Source organism: Pleurodeles waltl, chromosome 10 (assembly GCF_031143425.1).
Source record: "Pleurodeles waltl isolate 20211129_DDA chromosome 10, aPleWal1.hap1.20221129, whole genome shotgun sequence".
In the NCBI taxonomy this organism is placed as follows: Eukaryota; Metazoa; Chordata; class Amphibia; order Caudata; family Salamandridae; genus Pleurodeles; species Pleurodeles waltl.
Window position 1 is genome coordinate 801,314,487 of NC_090449.1, and position 16,770 is coordinate 801,331,256.

Consider the following 16,770-nt stretch of genomic DNA (forward strand, 5'->3'; position numbering starts at 1 on the left):
AAATACCCTACGTTATTTTTACAGTATCTGCCGATTAATCTTTTCATGGGGTTTTAGGTTTGATTTTATGAATTCCTGTGCTAAGAATGGTTTTGGAAATGTAGGAATAACTGACACTGATTTATTTTAAGTGAAATGATTGGCTTGGGTGACATATTACGTTGGCAGCATCATGCTTCCACAAAGGTTTAGGTGTCAGCATAATATTTTTCAAACAACATCTATTTATTTTTTCACATGTTTGGTGAGGGCAGACGCATAGTTTTATCTTGGTTACGTTTTAATGTATAACTGTTCTAACGAAGCACTTGTTTCATAGAAGAGTAACAAGGGCTACACCCTGGACCCTACAATTCACCCTCATGCATACATAAATGAATAAACCCTTCAACTTGATTGGTCCGACCAGTATGCACTTACATTCTACTTGACTACACCACAACATTACATCCAGTGTCACACCAATGAGACATAACTCATGAGTAGGGTTCTGTTTTACTTTTCTGATTTTTGCAGATAAATACAGACAGAAAACCATGTATTTTTCAGTCTACTTTTTTAAATTCTAAATGGGGATAAAAAGGAAATTATTTTTTGGAGTGATTCCAAATACTTATAGTCATTACTGCCAGGCCCATAGCTGTGCACACCTACAGGTAAGGTGGTTAAAAAAGAAATATTTTAGGAATTAGGCTTAAACAGAAGTCTATATGCACAAGGACGGTACTAAAATCTCATGTTTTCACATAGTTGTTTTGATTTGTCATCTCTGGGTGTCAGGCATTGAAATATAAAATCTGCTGCTAAATGACAGACACCACCCCTTCATCAAGTAATACTATAGTATCACAAGTAATTGGATGATAGCTTTTTATGTGCCACATTAAGTGTGGAATGTACATAGGAAATAGTTCAGCAGTTTGATGTTTATTGTTTAAATACATTTGGAAATATACTAATTTCAGCTTCCTTTTTCACAACACCTAAAATAAATATGGATAAATACAGATAAAATCAGCAAGAAATGGATAAATACAGATGGAAATATAAAAAAAATGCCATAAAACTGTGAGCCCTGCCTATGAAGTAACCACTATGAGACAGTGCAAATTTACCAACTCGCCAATTAACTCAGATGTGCAGAGATCACTTTCTAATATCGCCAATTTCAGATGCCATCTCTAATTATTACAGCCACACCCTAGTAGACAATGAACAAGCTCTCCCTAACTCAAGAATTAACCAAGAAAGACCCCTCCGCCACCGGTACACCAAGGACCTCAACATCAATAAAGCAGCTACCAGAGAACTAGAAGAAAATCTTGAGAAACACCAAATGCCTGAATCAAATCAAAATCTAATCTAATTAAAGGAAAATACACATAGATCTGGTACTCCTCGTCAATGAAGGCCAACTGCTTAACAAGACAGACCAGTGAGGCCTTGGACTGTCCTAGTGCATTCTTTAAAATGATCTAACTTTGTATTAACCTTACGACACAGAAAATACAAATAAAACTACAGTAGCAACTAGCATTGCTAACTTTTTTTAGGAAACGTTTCTAAAAATACTCAATTTGGTCAAAAAGGATTCCCAATAAATCCTTCTTGTACTTGCATTCCAGAAAGAAAAGTCCATTGTAAAGTGGTTGGCTTTCAAGTAACTTGACAACATGTCCTTCTAAAAATGATGAGCTCAATGAAACTCTTGTCATGTGAGGACGACCTCGTGTCTGGAAACCAGAAATAAATACTGTGCCCAGGATAACGGCCTCCCTAATTTTCAAAACCAACAACCCTTTGCTTCCATTACTAAGTCCAGACAAAACAAGCCTCTGCAGAAAAAAAATCAAACCAATATTCTAACAACTTCTAAAACACGAGTGTAATCCCCACAATCCCTTTCCTTGGAGATCTTTCTTTGAAAAAGCTGTTTCTTTACAAAAAAATTCTGACATATTAAGCATTAACTTTGCTGGACTCTCTTCAGTGTGTATTTCAATGAGTAATCGCAATATAAATATTTTAACTATAACTCTTACTGTTATCAACAGTAGCTCTGCTCTTCTTCTGCCAAAGATACACAGATGACGCAACAATTGTGCGTGTTATTGCTACAGGGAAAACCCCAAATCCTGCCATTATGAACATTGTTATTATTTTGACACGTGCAGGTCATCTTCAGCTTGTGGTTCTCGTCTTCTAATGTGACTTACCCTGTTGTATCGTGAGCTATATGCAACAGTAGTGTAGTTGCCCCGGCTGAAAGGCAGCCATTGTCTTTGAGGCGCACTGCAGGCAACGGTGAAGATCTGAAAAATGGAGATATGTGCATTTAAAGGACACCGTACACTCTCTTGTTTAACTTGCATATGAGATCAAGGTTGTGTGACAAACTATCGAGGACAAAATTATCCTGAGACCAACGTATAAAGGACCCAAATATCAAAGGTAGATGCATATAGGTGAGTATTGTTGTACAATTCATAACTACATATCTACTTACCTTGATGGTATATACATCACTAGGGTACATAGATGTGTTGTTAAATATAGAAAACCTATGCATACTTCTTGTCACAATATTTTGGTCCTCGATATATTTGTCACGCTATTTCGACCCCACGATATTCGGTAGTCGAAATACTGGTGGAAGAACATGACATGACCTTCAGATGTTTTTGGTAGGAAGGTAATTCTAAGATCCGGTATATGGTTTGTGCTGTTCATGCTATTGGATGTGCTGGACAGCTATGATCCACGCAGGAGTAGCTTGAAGTTTCTGACATCATATCCCATTTCTCTATTCCTACCCACATGAAAAAATGGTGCTTCGGACCGCAACCCGCCATGCGCGAAGGGCTGGTCGGTGGGTGTAGTGATCTCGGCACTGCTTGAGATATTACAGTACATGTGGCACAGGACGTCTGGTGAGGTAGCTCAGGGAGCTCAGCGCTCGCTGCCGAGAGCTGCACGTGAGGTGCACGGTTGACTCACCATTTCATCCTTTCTTTTCGACCAGCATTGTCTGAGTAATAATACAACTGTGTATGAAAATATTCTATGGAGCTCAGTAGTGAGACTTCTGTATAGTTAATTATTTCTAACAGATCATGTTCTTCATACCCTCAGTCCCAGGTGCAGTGTCCATTATGTGTGCTACTAGATTTATGCAATCGATCCAGCATTTCATTTTTGAGGAGTCGATACGATGAGTGCCATTGAATACGTATTGGTGTTACCTTGTGTTAGAAACGGTAAGTCGTGGTATTTCGTGCTATAAAGAGGACTACTTATGATGTCGTGCGAACTGTTCTCAATAGGAAAATCTGGTTTTAGCGGAAGGTTTAATAAAACTGTATTGCAATAATCGATTAAGAGTTTAACAGGCAGTAGTTTTGAAAAGAGTAGACGACCTTGTCATAGACAAACACACCTGTCCCATTGTAACATATTGTACAGTGTAAAGTGAACCTAACATTTCAAAAATGTTTTTGCTTGTATTTTAGTGATTTATTCTAAAATAACAGTTTGTGATTACTCTTTTTAACTTGTGTATGAAAAGCAAGAAACTCTTGCTGGCTATGGAGTGATCTGCATAATGCATATTTTGTATATACATTTACGGGGCAGGGGTTTAAATGTTGAAGTACTGGCTTTCTTCGACTTGTTTGCTATGCGAATGCAATTAGTACGTTTTCCAGTATCTACATGTTGTTAGTTCATTTCCTCTTCATGATGCTCCGATTTGCATTATTTTCATGACCGAGACACGGGCTCCACCCTGTGGCACTTTACATTTTGACATGGCTTCAATTAAGTATACTTTAAACACGTTGCCTCAACCAAGGTAGGCAAGTCATGGATACCCTTTTAACCATGTTCAACACAGAGCACAAGTGTCAGCACCAAGTTTGTTTTACACATCGAAACATTTCGACAGTTTAGAATGCTCCTTCAGAATGATTTCATGCAGATATGATACCTTGACACATTCTGCGTAAATGCCACAAGTCATCCAATTTTTTTTAGCCGTGAGTGCAGCTAATTACCGTTAGTACACTATCCTATATTGCTATGCGATCCCCAAAGCAAGAACCATATATACGGATTATAATACTCTTAAAGGGAGTATATTTTAATAACCTGAATACTCCATATCGCTTCTTATGAGACAATCTTGCCATCATAACTTTGACAAGATTGTCTACTTCCTCTATGGAGAGTTTGCTTGCTAATACATTTAGCCAAACTTAACTGAATAAAAACAGACAGACAGACAAACACCTTTATCTCTTTGACGCGCAGCCATAAAAGAAAGCAAATAAATACACAAAATAACCACAATCAATTATACAGCGCATCATAAAATATAGATCATACTATATAAAATTGTATCAAAACATCTAATCACAAAAGTACACACGTATAGGTAAAATCATGCAAAAGGTCGAGTTGCAATTGATACGTTGACTTGCTACTGCACAGATAAACAGTCTGGGTAAGTAACTAAATTACTCGAAGTGAATTCTGCTTCTAAAATGTGCACTTGCTTGCAAGAACAGGGTTACATGATGACAGGTTCCCGCCTGCTAGTCCTAGCACGATAGGAGGGGGGCACAATATTGCAGGTTTCTAAGTCTCATAAAAAGAATAAGTATTTTTTTATTATATATTTTGTAGAATCCGCAAAAAAAGAGGAAATGAATCATTGTTTGACAGAGTTATTAGATGGGCGTACTCTGGCAGCAAGCTTAGACTGAAAACGCATCAGAAAACATAACCCATATTTATACTTTTTTAGCGCCGCATTTGCGTCGTTTTTTGACGCAAAGTCAGCGCAAACTTACAAAGTACAATGGCATTTTGCAAGTTTGCGCCGTTTTTGCGTCAAAAAACGACGCAAATGCGGCGCAAAAAAAGTATAAATACGGGCCATTGTATTTTGTAAGTTTGCGCCGATTTTGCGTCAAAAAGCGTCTAAAATGTCGGCCCTGAATGGAAATAACAGGGCACAGTCCCAGCTCCTGGTGCTGTTCCATAAATAGTTTGTGTGAGGGGGCCTCGTAAGTGACTTGCAAGTAACTCGCCATAGTCACTTTCTGGATTTCTGCCCTCCTTCTCTGTGCTTGCGCATGCTCCAATAGTAGGCCATGAACTTTTTTTCTACCAGGAATAGAACTGGATGCCTTAAGAGAAAAAAAGCCGGTAAAACCGATCTCTTCCAGAGATCTTTTTACATAGGCCAGCCAAGGTGTGGAAGAGCCCTTGACACAAGCCAGGAAATCATAAATTATCCTCCTTGTTAGGGACGCCTCTTCCGTGTGTAAAATATACAACCACAGGAGAGGTGGGCAGGTATAAACGTAGTTGCTCAGATTAATTAAGTTTAATTCCTTATGGCAAATGAAGTGTGATGTCGACACTTAAGCAGATAAAACCCTTCTCAAAAAACGATTTTCTTTCCTTTGGAGAATTAATGTGTTGGCTATACCCCAGATTCCTGTCCCGTACATCGTGATAGGTACGCACTGAGCAGAATAGATCTGCATCATGAGTGCAAGTGCCCTCCCTCCCTTTGAGGACGGTAGAGTAAGGAGAGAGCCCACTGCCCTAGAACATGTAATCCTATCCTGTGCAATGTTGGGGGACCACTGCCAGTAGAACTGAAGGAAACCTCCAAGTAGACGAAGGTACTGGTACTAGGTAAGGTGTTTGAACCCACCACGATTGATGACAGCCTAACTCGTTTTGCCCCCACAAGTCATAATAAAAGATATGGAAAAATTATTGAACAAATCAAGATTTGCCATAAATTGCACAAATGAGTGGACTAAAATAGGTAAATGCAGGCAACTAACACTGCATCTTCCACATAGTGTAGGGCGTGAAGGGATGCACAGTTTATCATTGGTACACCGGGAGTGCACCTAATGAGCTCTGCACTAAGATCATTTTTATACAAAATAAATAGGAGTGGGGCTAGCGCACGCTCTTGGCGCACCCCACACTTAATGCAAAAAACATCTGACACTTCCCCCTTCTCACCGATCCTGACACATGCTTTTGTGCCAGTATACAGACAGACCAATAGATGTACCAATGCCTGATCAATTCCCACCTTAATAAGGAGTTGCCACCACTTCAATTGATTTACGCAATCAAAAGCCATCACACACAGTAACTTAATGAAATCACTACAGAATGACACAACACAGGTTTAGAAAAATAGAGAATATTTATCTAAACAAAACAAGACCAAAACAACAAAAATCCACAATACACAAGCCAAGTTATCAATTAAAAAGCAAAAAGAGTCTTCGTGTAGTTTTAAACACACACTAACACTGTTAGCGTGAAAATGTACCTTGGGTGCGTCAAAAATAACCCTGCACGGGCGAGAGTGCATCACAAAGGGCTTGCGATGCGCCGATTTTCAAAGTCCTCATCCACGCTCACAAAGCCCTCCACGACACTGGACTGGCCTACCTCAACGAATGAGTAAACTTCCACATACCAACTCAACAGCTCCGCTCCGCCGACCTCACCCTCGTTACAGTCTCCCACATCCAACGCACCAACTTTGGCCGCCAAGACCTGAAACTCCCTCCCCACCAACTTACACAAGACCCAGGACCTCCTAACCTTCAGAAAGCACCTTAAAACGTGGCTTTTTGAGCAGTAACCGGCACCATCCCCTCCCAGCGCCTTGAGACCCTACCGGATGAGTAGTGCGCTTAAGAAATTATTTGATTGATTTCACTCACGAGCGAGACCTTGTGTTGTTTCTCTTTTCGTCGGGTTGGGCGCATCGTTTCTTCTCTCCACGGGAGAGCAATGCGTCGCTCCGGTCAGCACTCTCGGGTCCGGACAGGCCTTGCGTTGTTTTTACACGCCCAGCAGTACTTGCGTTGGAAATCCAGCTGCACGAAGGTCCGAAAACCACGCAGCGCAGGTTGCAATCTCACCTGCCTCCGTCAGCGATGCTGCGCATATTTCTCCAGCTCCATGCGTCGATTCTTCTGTCGCGTTGCAGGCGAGTGTCGGTTTTCAGCCGCGAAGCCGGGGGCACGTCGATTTTTACGCCGCAGATTCAAGTTGGCTTGATCTTTTCCCTGCACGACATTCTGTGCGTGGATTTCCTCCTCTTAGGCTGCCAGCTTCTCCTTTCAGGGTCCCAGGAACTGGATGGGCACCACTTGGCAGGGTACGAGTCTCTCCAGAGACTCTAGGTGCTGGCAGAGAGAAGTCTTTCCACATGTCCATCCGCTCGCAAAGGGAATCTACACTTTAATCAGATTTAAAGGTAGCCCCCATGTTAACCCATGAGAGGGACAGGCCTTGCAACAGTGAAAAACGAATTTACCAATATTTAATTGTCAGGACATATAAAATACATTATTATATGTCCTACCTTAACCATACACTGCACCCTGTCCTAAGGGCTACATAGGTCCTACCTTAGGGGTGCCTTACATGTAAGAAAAGGGAAGGTTTAGGCCTGGCAAGTGGGTACACTTGCCGAGTCGAATTTACAGTTAAAACTGCACACACAGACACTGCAGTGGCAGGTCTGAGACATGATTACAGAGCTACTTATGTGGGTGGCACAACTAGTGCTGCAGGCCCACTAGTAGCATTTGATTTACAGGCCCTGGGCACCTCTAGTGCACTGTACTAGGGACTTACTAATAAATCAAATATGCCAATCATGGATAAGCCAATTACATACATATTTTGTAAAGGATCACTTGCACTTTAGCACTCATTAGCTGTGATAAAGTGCTCAGAGTAAAAAAAACAGCAAAATCAGAGTCCAGCACACATCAACAACCTGGGAAACAGGCAAAGAGTTAAAGGAGACCATGCCAAGGATGAAAAGTCTAACAGCCACCGTAACTTCTTTCAGGGAGTCTCGGATAAAGTGTTGAGAGTCCCTTACAGTAAACTGCACCCTAGCGGGGTCCTCAGCTGCATGAATTTTCCTGAAGTGTAACACCCAGTCTGCCCCATTTATGGGGCAGCTAATGGAATTACCACCCTAGTCTATGGTGCGCATGGGGGACACAGTCCTCCAGAAAGTCTTATTATCTTTAGTGCGAGCCGTGTCTGTCAATACAGCCCACTGGTGTCTAAGTACTGCTTTCCTATGCTTGGGAGTAACAGTTTTGTAGTGCTTTCACTGGACCTCTACCAGAGCTTTTTCGTGGGGCCATGTTTAAAACTCTTCACAGGAGATGATTTGCCAATGAGCATTCATGGTCAAACCATCGTGGGATCTGACGTGCTTGTTTAATGGGTGCAGATCATAATTGTCTAATCTTTTCACAAAGTATCACAAAGGAGACCACAACCTATTCTGCATCAGTATCATAAGCTAAGCAGCCCATAAATAGATTTATGTTCTTGGCTATCACCAAGAAAAAGATATGGGATTGGGCAAGTTCCAATGCAATCTAAGATTATCCGTAGTTGGTGCTAGATTGCTAAAAGCAGGTCTGCCTTGTGGGATGTCCTGAAAGAGTGCTTGCAGGGTTATTTCATACAGATTATGATCTTCAAAATTAGTGTTTATAATTGTGCTGTGTTCCAACAGATTTACCAAATTCTGGGAAATGAAGATGTAATCAATGACTATAAAAAAATTCCTTCCGCTCTATGTGAGCAAACCTGACATGTCAGACCCCTCCAGAACATTACACAAATCAGAGTGAGCAGGCCAGACGGCATTGTGGTGGTTTGGCTTCGGCCAAACCCCACAACTCGTAATGCAGCGGTCTTTACCGTCGGGTCCACGGCAGTAAGACTGCCACCGCGAGGCTGGCAGTCTGATGACCGCCAGCCTCGTAATGAGGGCCTCAGTGCCTGCACTGTTAAGGGGTAAACTGGCATAAAACTCTACAGCTAGACAGAGGTACACTTGCTGGCCTTATTAAGATTTATGCTCCACAATAGCGGTTATAAAATCAAATAAACCTGGGAATTTCTGTTTGAGCACAGATGGTAAAATCTTTATTGTAAAAATTAATAAGCAGTAACGTCAAGCCCCCCCAACCCATAACTAGCAGCTTGATCATCACTACCCTGGGTTGTTACTGTCACAGCATGACCCCAAGTAATAAATTAACCTAGATAGATAGTCAGACAAAAGCTCGTCCGGAGCAGGATGGTAATGCTGGTAAGCTAAAGCACGTAAAACCCTCAAGTTCTAGCCAGCAATGTTCCAACTCAGAAGTTTTATCAAATAATTTGTAACTGTTACAGACAGTAAGGCAAGGGGTGCACCAGGGCCCCCAGATGCTATTGTGGGGGCATTAATTAGATCAGTTGATGGAGAGCATGGTACAAAAAACAGTTCTTGGGCAAACAGGCCCAGTTAAATTGTTATGACCGCTGAGACAACAGGACACACAACCACAGCCTTTGCCATAACATTCTGTTCATCATTAACAACACATGGATTCCTCTCAGGCAGCCCAGGTGCTAACTGTCAATCAATCTCATTTAAATCTGCTAGGGAACAGAACATATTACTGCAGGGTAATCCCACTGAGTCTTAGGGCAAGGGCCAGAAGAGGTTGGTTGTAACAAGTGCTCAGGAGGATTGTAAAAATAGTCCAAGGGCAGAGTAAGAATCTTTAAACTTGCTGTTGTCCCCAAAAAGTGGGTCCCCAATAAGTTTCCCACAATGTGGGGATGCCTAAAATTGAGGACACGGTCACCCTATGTTTTTTCTGGAAGGGCCGATCCAACCCATCCTCCGTACCATTATATTTTCTTGGCTTTTACTGGGTTAGATTCCCTATGCATGGTTAGGCAATGAGTCACCTTGTTCTGTAATACTGCCCATGTCTCAACCTGACTGCTTTTCAATGGTGGCACACCAGCCAATATCAAAACATAAGGGAAAACCTCTGGGGGTAAGTTCAGAACCAAAGGATTAGAATCTTTGCCCATACGGCTGCTTCCATCATGGTTTTTGTGTCCTCTACACCGTAGATAGCTGATGGTGAGTTCTTGCGACCCTTCCCCAACTGTGTTGGCGAGGTAGGAAGTGAAATTGCTGCAGCTTAACAATTTGCCCCACCTTGTGCATGGTTTTCACCTGCCGGGGCCCCCACTAAGAATACTAAGGGCACATGCCACGATGCTCATAGAACAGCCTGGGCCTGCATGTGGAGTGGGTCTATGCACGGTTATCATAAAATATTCAATGGCCTCAAGGCAGTCATTTATTGGCTTTAGTTTGGCTTCAAAATAGATGAAAACCTATTACAAGTCTCCTCAATATTAACATTGACTGTTGGGGGTGCACTCAGATCCATTCCTGGCGTGAAAAAACTAGGCTAGTCTTTCCCCCTTAATGCACAAGCATGCTGTCTTTTCCATTAGGTTACAGGCTCAGTCAGAGAAGGTGAGCTATTAGGCTCCATGGGTGCCGTAGCAGGACCGGAGCTTGTTGCAGTAGTTGTAGGGCCTGGCAGAGTAGAAGAGTCATGAGGAAATACTGTCACCCTTCTCCCCGCCCCTAATGATACTCTCCTCCATGGGAATGTTATTTAGAGTCTCATTGATGGCAATGCTGCTCCCTTGACCAAGATATAACGTACGATCGCTTAGGGCAATTTAATCGGACACCACCCCAATTGCACGTTTCAGTATGGTATTTGATACTGATGGGTTTGCGTGGGGCTTTTTATAGGGAGATGATGCATTCAGTTAAATTAGTTTTGCCCATTTTAAATGGGGGTAGAGACAAGAGAGTAGGCTCACTGAATTTATCTACAGTTTGATTGACCATCTCAGAGGGGTGGCCCTGCCACGCCTTGCCTGGATCTGGATGGGTGCAGATGAGCCCGCTCCTGGCCTGCTCTTCACCCGGGCAAGTCCAGCGCCACAGGTCTGAGCAGCCAGTTTTATGAATCACATCTCCTAGCCCTCAGGTGTACAAAAATGATCAGGGGCAGGCTGGGGGATAAAGTTCTACCCCAGCACCAACAGCAAGCACACATCTTGTTCTGTGTCATGAATCTGAGCATCGGGTTTCATTGATCTTCTCTGCTGTGCAGACTGCAAGTGCTCTCAGGTGTGCAGAAAAGTTGAGGGACAGGCAGGGGGGTGAAATGCCACTTCGGCACTAATAGCAAGTACATAGTGCGTCCCGCATCACTGGTCTTGTGCAGCCAGTTTTTATGGATATCGTCTCTGCAGGCTGCAATAGCCCTCAGGTGTGCAGAAAAGTTCAGGGGCAGGCTAGGGGATGAAGTCTCACCCAAGCACCAACAGCATGCAACAGCGCAATCCCACAAAATTCTGGGAAACCACACTTATCTGATGAAGCTAAATGGATAGTGGGCAGATTTAGTAAATCCTGACATTGTCATCTTCCCGCTCATTTGTAAAAGTTTGTATCTGAATAATTCACTAAAGTTATGTTATGATGTTTGAAAAGCACAGCTCACTCACATAAGTGAGTAACCTGTTGCTGAAGAAACCAAGACATTGCTTGCAACGTCCTATTTTGAATCCAGAAAAGTCGAGCCCAGTCTTCCTTCTGTCCATGCTTTCAATGGCTGTAAATTGAGGACCATCAAGTTAGATAATAATGACACCACCTATTTACTGAACTGTTGTATGAAATGTGTTAGAACTAACAGCCTTAGGGTGGTCACCCCTAACTTTTTGCCTGCCTCCCTCCACTTTTTGGACACTGTTTTTGCTGGTTTGAGGACTCTGCACACTTTACCACTGCTAACCAGTGCTAACGTGCATATGATCTCTCCCTTAAAACATGATGATATTGGATCATACCCAATTGGCTTATTTAATTGACTTATAAGTCCCTTGTAAAGTGCACTATATGTGCCCAGGGCCTGTAGATTAAATGCTACTAGGGGGCCTGCAGTACTGATTGTGCACCCACTTAAGTAGCCCTTAACCATGTCTCAGGCCTGCCATTGCAATGCCTGTGTGTGCAGTTTCACTGCCAATTTGACTTGGCATTTAAACGTACTTGCCAAGACTAAAACTCAAATTTTTCTACATATAAGTCAGCCCTAAGGTAGGCCCTAGGTACCCCCTACACCAGGGTGCTGTGTAGACAAAAGGCAGGACATGTACCTGTGTAGTTTACATGTCCTAAATTCGTTTTGCACTGCTCTGAGGCCTGCTCCTTTCATAGGCTAACATTAGGACTACCTTCCTATACTATTTAAGTGTTTGCTCCTGATCTGAAAGGAGTAACAAGGTCATATTTAGTATGACTAGAATGGTAATACAAAATCCTGCTGACTGGTGAAGTTGGATTTAATATTACTATTTTAGAAATGCCACTTTTAGAAAGTGAGCATTTCTCTGCACTTAAATCCTTCTGTGCCTCACAATCCACATCTGGCTAGGTTCATTTGACAGCTCCCTTGTGCATTCACTCAGACAACCCCAATCACAGGATGCTCAGCCACACTTGCATACATCTGCATATTGAATGGGTCTTCCTGGGCTTGGAGGGCCTGACACTTACATGTCAAAGGACAGCAGCCGGCCCTCACACAAAAGACTGCCACACCGCCTACTTGGGACCGTAGAAGAAAGGATGGAACTGAAAGGGGACCTTGTGCACTTCTAAGCCACTCTTTGAACTCTCTCCCACTTCAAAGGCACATTTGGGTATTTAAGCAGGGTCTCTGACCCTACCAATTCAGACACTTCTACCACTGGAGAAGAAATCCTGAACCAGAACATGCAACCTGCCACGAAAAACTGCCTGGCTGCCCAAAGTACTCACCTGACTGCTTTTCTGAGAAGGACTGCTGCCTTTCTGCTATCTGGCTGTGCTGAGAAGTGCTCTCCAAGGGCTTGGATAAAGCTTGCCTCCTGATCCCTTGAGTCTCAGGAACAAAAAAAACCTTCATTTCTGGAAGAAGAACTCCCTGTGAAGCGAAAATCCCTGATTCCCTGAAGTCTCAGGACCAAAAAGACTTCATTCCTGCAAGAAGATCTCCCTGTGCAGTGAAAATCGATGCACAACCTGCAAGAAATGACGCACAGCCTGCATCGAGGTGAGAAAATCACTGCATGCGGAACCGAAATGACGCAGCCTGACTTCGCATGGAGAAGATCAATGCAGCGCCAGAGTAGCAACTGGAAATTTGATGCACGGCCCACGGGATCGATGCAAAGCCGAGCCGGAACGACGCAGCCCGACTTCCTGAAAGGAATCGATGCAGCGCCTGCAGTGTGGTTGTAATTTCCATGCAATGCCCACCGGATCGACGCAGCTCCTGTGACTTCGTCCTGCAAGCACCGGATTTCAACGCATCATCCCCAGGGTGTCCGAAAACCCTGCAACCCGAAGAGGATCCTAGTCTACGCACCGGAAATCGACACAAAGCCTGCCCTGTGTGAAAACTCGACAACGCATTGCCTGTGTGTACTGGAAAAATCTACGCACACCTCCCCGTTTTCCATGCATCTCCTCCTCTACAGTCCACAAGTACAAGTTAAGCCTGACTGCTCAGTGCCAAGCTACCAGAGGGTGGGCACAGGATCATTTGGATTGTGTGCTTTGACAGGGGATAACCTGACTGCCAACCAAAGACCCCATTTGTAACAAAATGCTATCCAATTGACCATGGAATCCCATTCAATATCTTCTATGTGGACAGAAGGCCAAGTACTGATATGGTTCTTCTCCTTCATCTCATCAGAATCTCATTATATACACATAAATTGTTTTAGATCATTACATCAGCCATGTATCTTTGGCATACCGCTTCTTTTAATGTTTTCCTATTTCTGTTCAGCCTTTATATGGATCCTCTTCATTGAAGGTTCGTTAGTATAAGGGATCGTGTTAAGCAATCATGCATTGATCCTCACTTTGTTCCACCATTCAACCTCCATAAGGAATGAATATCACAATATTAATGGCTTATTCATGGAAGGATGAAGTGAGTTCCTCAATTCCCAAAGCAAATTAAGTGGTTGCATAAAAACTCTTTCAATGAAATGCATGTGCCCTATGCCCATTGACCTAAGAGGGCCAGTTCAGAAAAGCTTGGTCTTGGGAGACAATAATTTACTCATGTGGGATTACTCCAATGGTTGGAACACACTTGTGATATTTATAGGATTGTTATAAACCCTTAAAGTATTTCAGGAGATATAGGAGGAAATCACCACTGTTGCAGATTTCTCTAATTTATAAAATGTATGCATAGTGGATTTCTACCATGTGAAAAAACTGAATGTAGCAATCCAAAGCATTTAAATGTTATTATATTTTTGATGGGTAATATATTTTAACACTTCAAGGAGAGATTAAGAAAAAATCAGTGAGGTATCTGCTTTTTACCAGCCAATATTAATGGTAGACCTCAAAATCTATTTAAATGTGATCTGGAATTGTATTGTACCTGTTGGACTTGGCTCTTTCTGCATGGTCACACCTGAACATTTTGCCTTCACCCCTCCTGTTTTCTAATACACTTGTTTTTGGTTTTTAGGAGTCTGTGCACTTTATCCCTGCTAACCAGTGCTACAGGGCTTTTTCTTTCTCCCTTAGACATAGTAACATTGGCTTAACAAATTGGTGCATTTAATGTACTTGTAAGTCCCTAGTCAAGTATTACTACACATACCCAGGGTCCCTAAATTGAATGCTACTAGTAGGCCTGCAGCACTTGTTGTGCTACCCACTTAAGTAGCCTTTTTAAATGTGCCTCAGGTCTGCCACTGCGATTTGTATGCAGTTTTGACCTGCCAATTCGACTTTGCAAAACTAGGTGTAGTTGAAGGTTGGTCTTTGTGCATTTCTCCCAGACAGCATCTTAATAGAGGGACTGTGTGTTGGCAGAATGGGCAGGGGTAAAGCTGTGCACAGCCCAACTTGCACTTCAAAGAAACTGTTTCAGCTCATACACAAAGAACTTCACATCAGGCTGTTGAAACTCCAGACATCCTGAGACAAGGGCAAGGAGGCAGGAAATTTCAGACAATTCTGTGGGGGTGGGAACTCCCAAAGTTTCTTGCACTTTATGGTGGGCACATGTGTATAAAAGGACTCTCAAATTCATTCCTGCACCTGGGAATAGTAGAGAAGGGCTGCCCGGCTCCCCTGCTGCCTGAGGCCTGCCCTGCTGTCTGAGAAGGAAGACTGGAACTGTTCCCTTAATCCCAGGCTACCTGTGTGACTCCAGGGGTCAGATCACAGAACACCTGTTCTAACCTACAAGGACACAACACGCTCCAGATGTATCCCCATAACTGCTGAGCTGACCTGCTGCACAGGACCTGCACTGGACCTGTCTGAGCCCTGCTTGCCTCTGCAGGAGTGAGTTTCTCATCCCCATGTCCTTGGCTGACATCATAGAGCCGTCCTTCTAACCTACTTGAACGTTCCACCAAATCCAAAAGCACCGCAAAGCCTTGACACACAGCTGCAAGCTTCACTGGAACAACCACAGAGTGATGTGAAGACCCGCAAAGCCTTGCTTCACAGCTGCCACCCTCTTCTGAATTGACAGTGGTCAACGCAATGCCTCACAAAGCCTCGTCGCACAGCTGTCAGCTTTATTAGAACTGATGCCGAGTGATGCAAAACTTTACTGCACCGCTCATCAGAACTGACACAGAGCAACGTAAAGCCCTGCAAAGCCTCTATGCATAGCTTCATCAAAACCTATGCTGGACGATGAAAAAGCATCAAAAAGCAACACTGCATTGACTGCACACCAAATACATAAGGTTACATCCTGAGCAGCCAAACTTGTTCCTGTCCCGGCCTGTGCTCCAGCATGGTTGGCCTGCACTTGTGATTTTGTCTGGGTCCAGCGTGACTAGGTACCCTCAGTTGGCACTTTGCGTTTTTTGGTGGTATTTTCATGGAAACATTTGAAATTGCATATTTTCAATTCTAACAATTGAATTTTTGTTGTTTTGTAGTCAAATAATTTATTAAAAAATACTTTGTTTCCCCTAAATTGGTGGATAAGCATCACCATTGGCCACTTGATTAATAAAAATAAATATTCACATCAGATTGCACAGCAATTTAATTAGGTGGGAAAGATCTTACTGGGAAGGAACAGGAAGCTAAAGGGTACAAGTAAGCGTTAACAGGTTTGGCTTTAGGGCTGCCCTGAATGCAGCAAAAGACTGAAACATTGATACTCCTTTTACAAGTAGTCTGGATTACGAAACCTCAATCCAGACCGAAGCATGCTTGAGACAATGAATGTTCGGGCTCTCGTTCCACTATCCAACAGAAATCCAACCTGTGTCAGTGCTTTCACACTTCATTGACTTTTCTAGTTTAGTTTCCAAGTGGCCAAACTCAAGCCAATATGCTTTGTATATTTTCTGAAATATGGGATGAGAGTGGCACTTGTGTTTATACATGGCTTCTTGTTGTTTTGAGGCCAAATGAACGTGTAATGTTTGTGTTTACATCTGCCGACAGCAACAGCCAAGTCATGTGAGGTCTTGAAATCATGGAAAACCTAGCATCAGTTATAAATTCCCCAAGTACAGTATTTTTAGGAGGTGTTGAAAAGTAATAACTGTGGACTGGAAAAAGTTCTGCCCTGAAGTTGCAGCTCAGGGCAAAAAAATTGGAATACCATTTAAAGTTCACCCACGCCTACCTTGTTTGCTGTCCAGACCCTCGTTGAGCAGGAGCCCCTCACGTACCTCTTGCCTTCACGCAGTTTCACTTGCCTGTTTTGCTTTACATGGCGCTTCCATTTGGCTCGAGCAAATACTAGGACACAT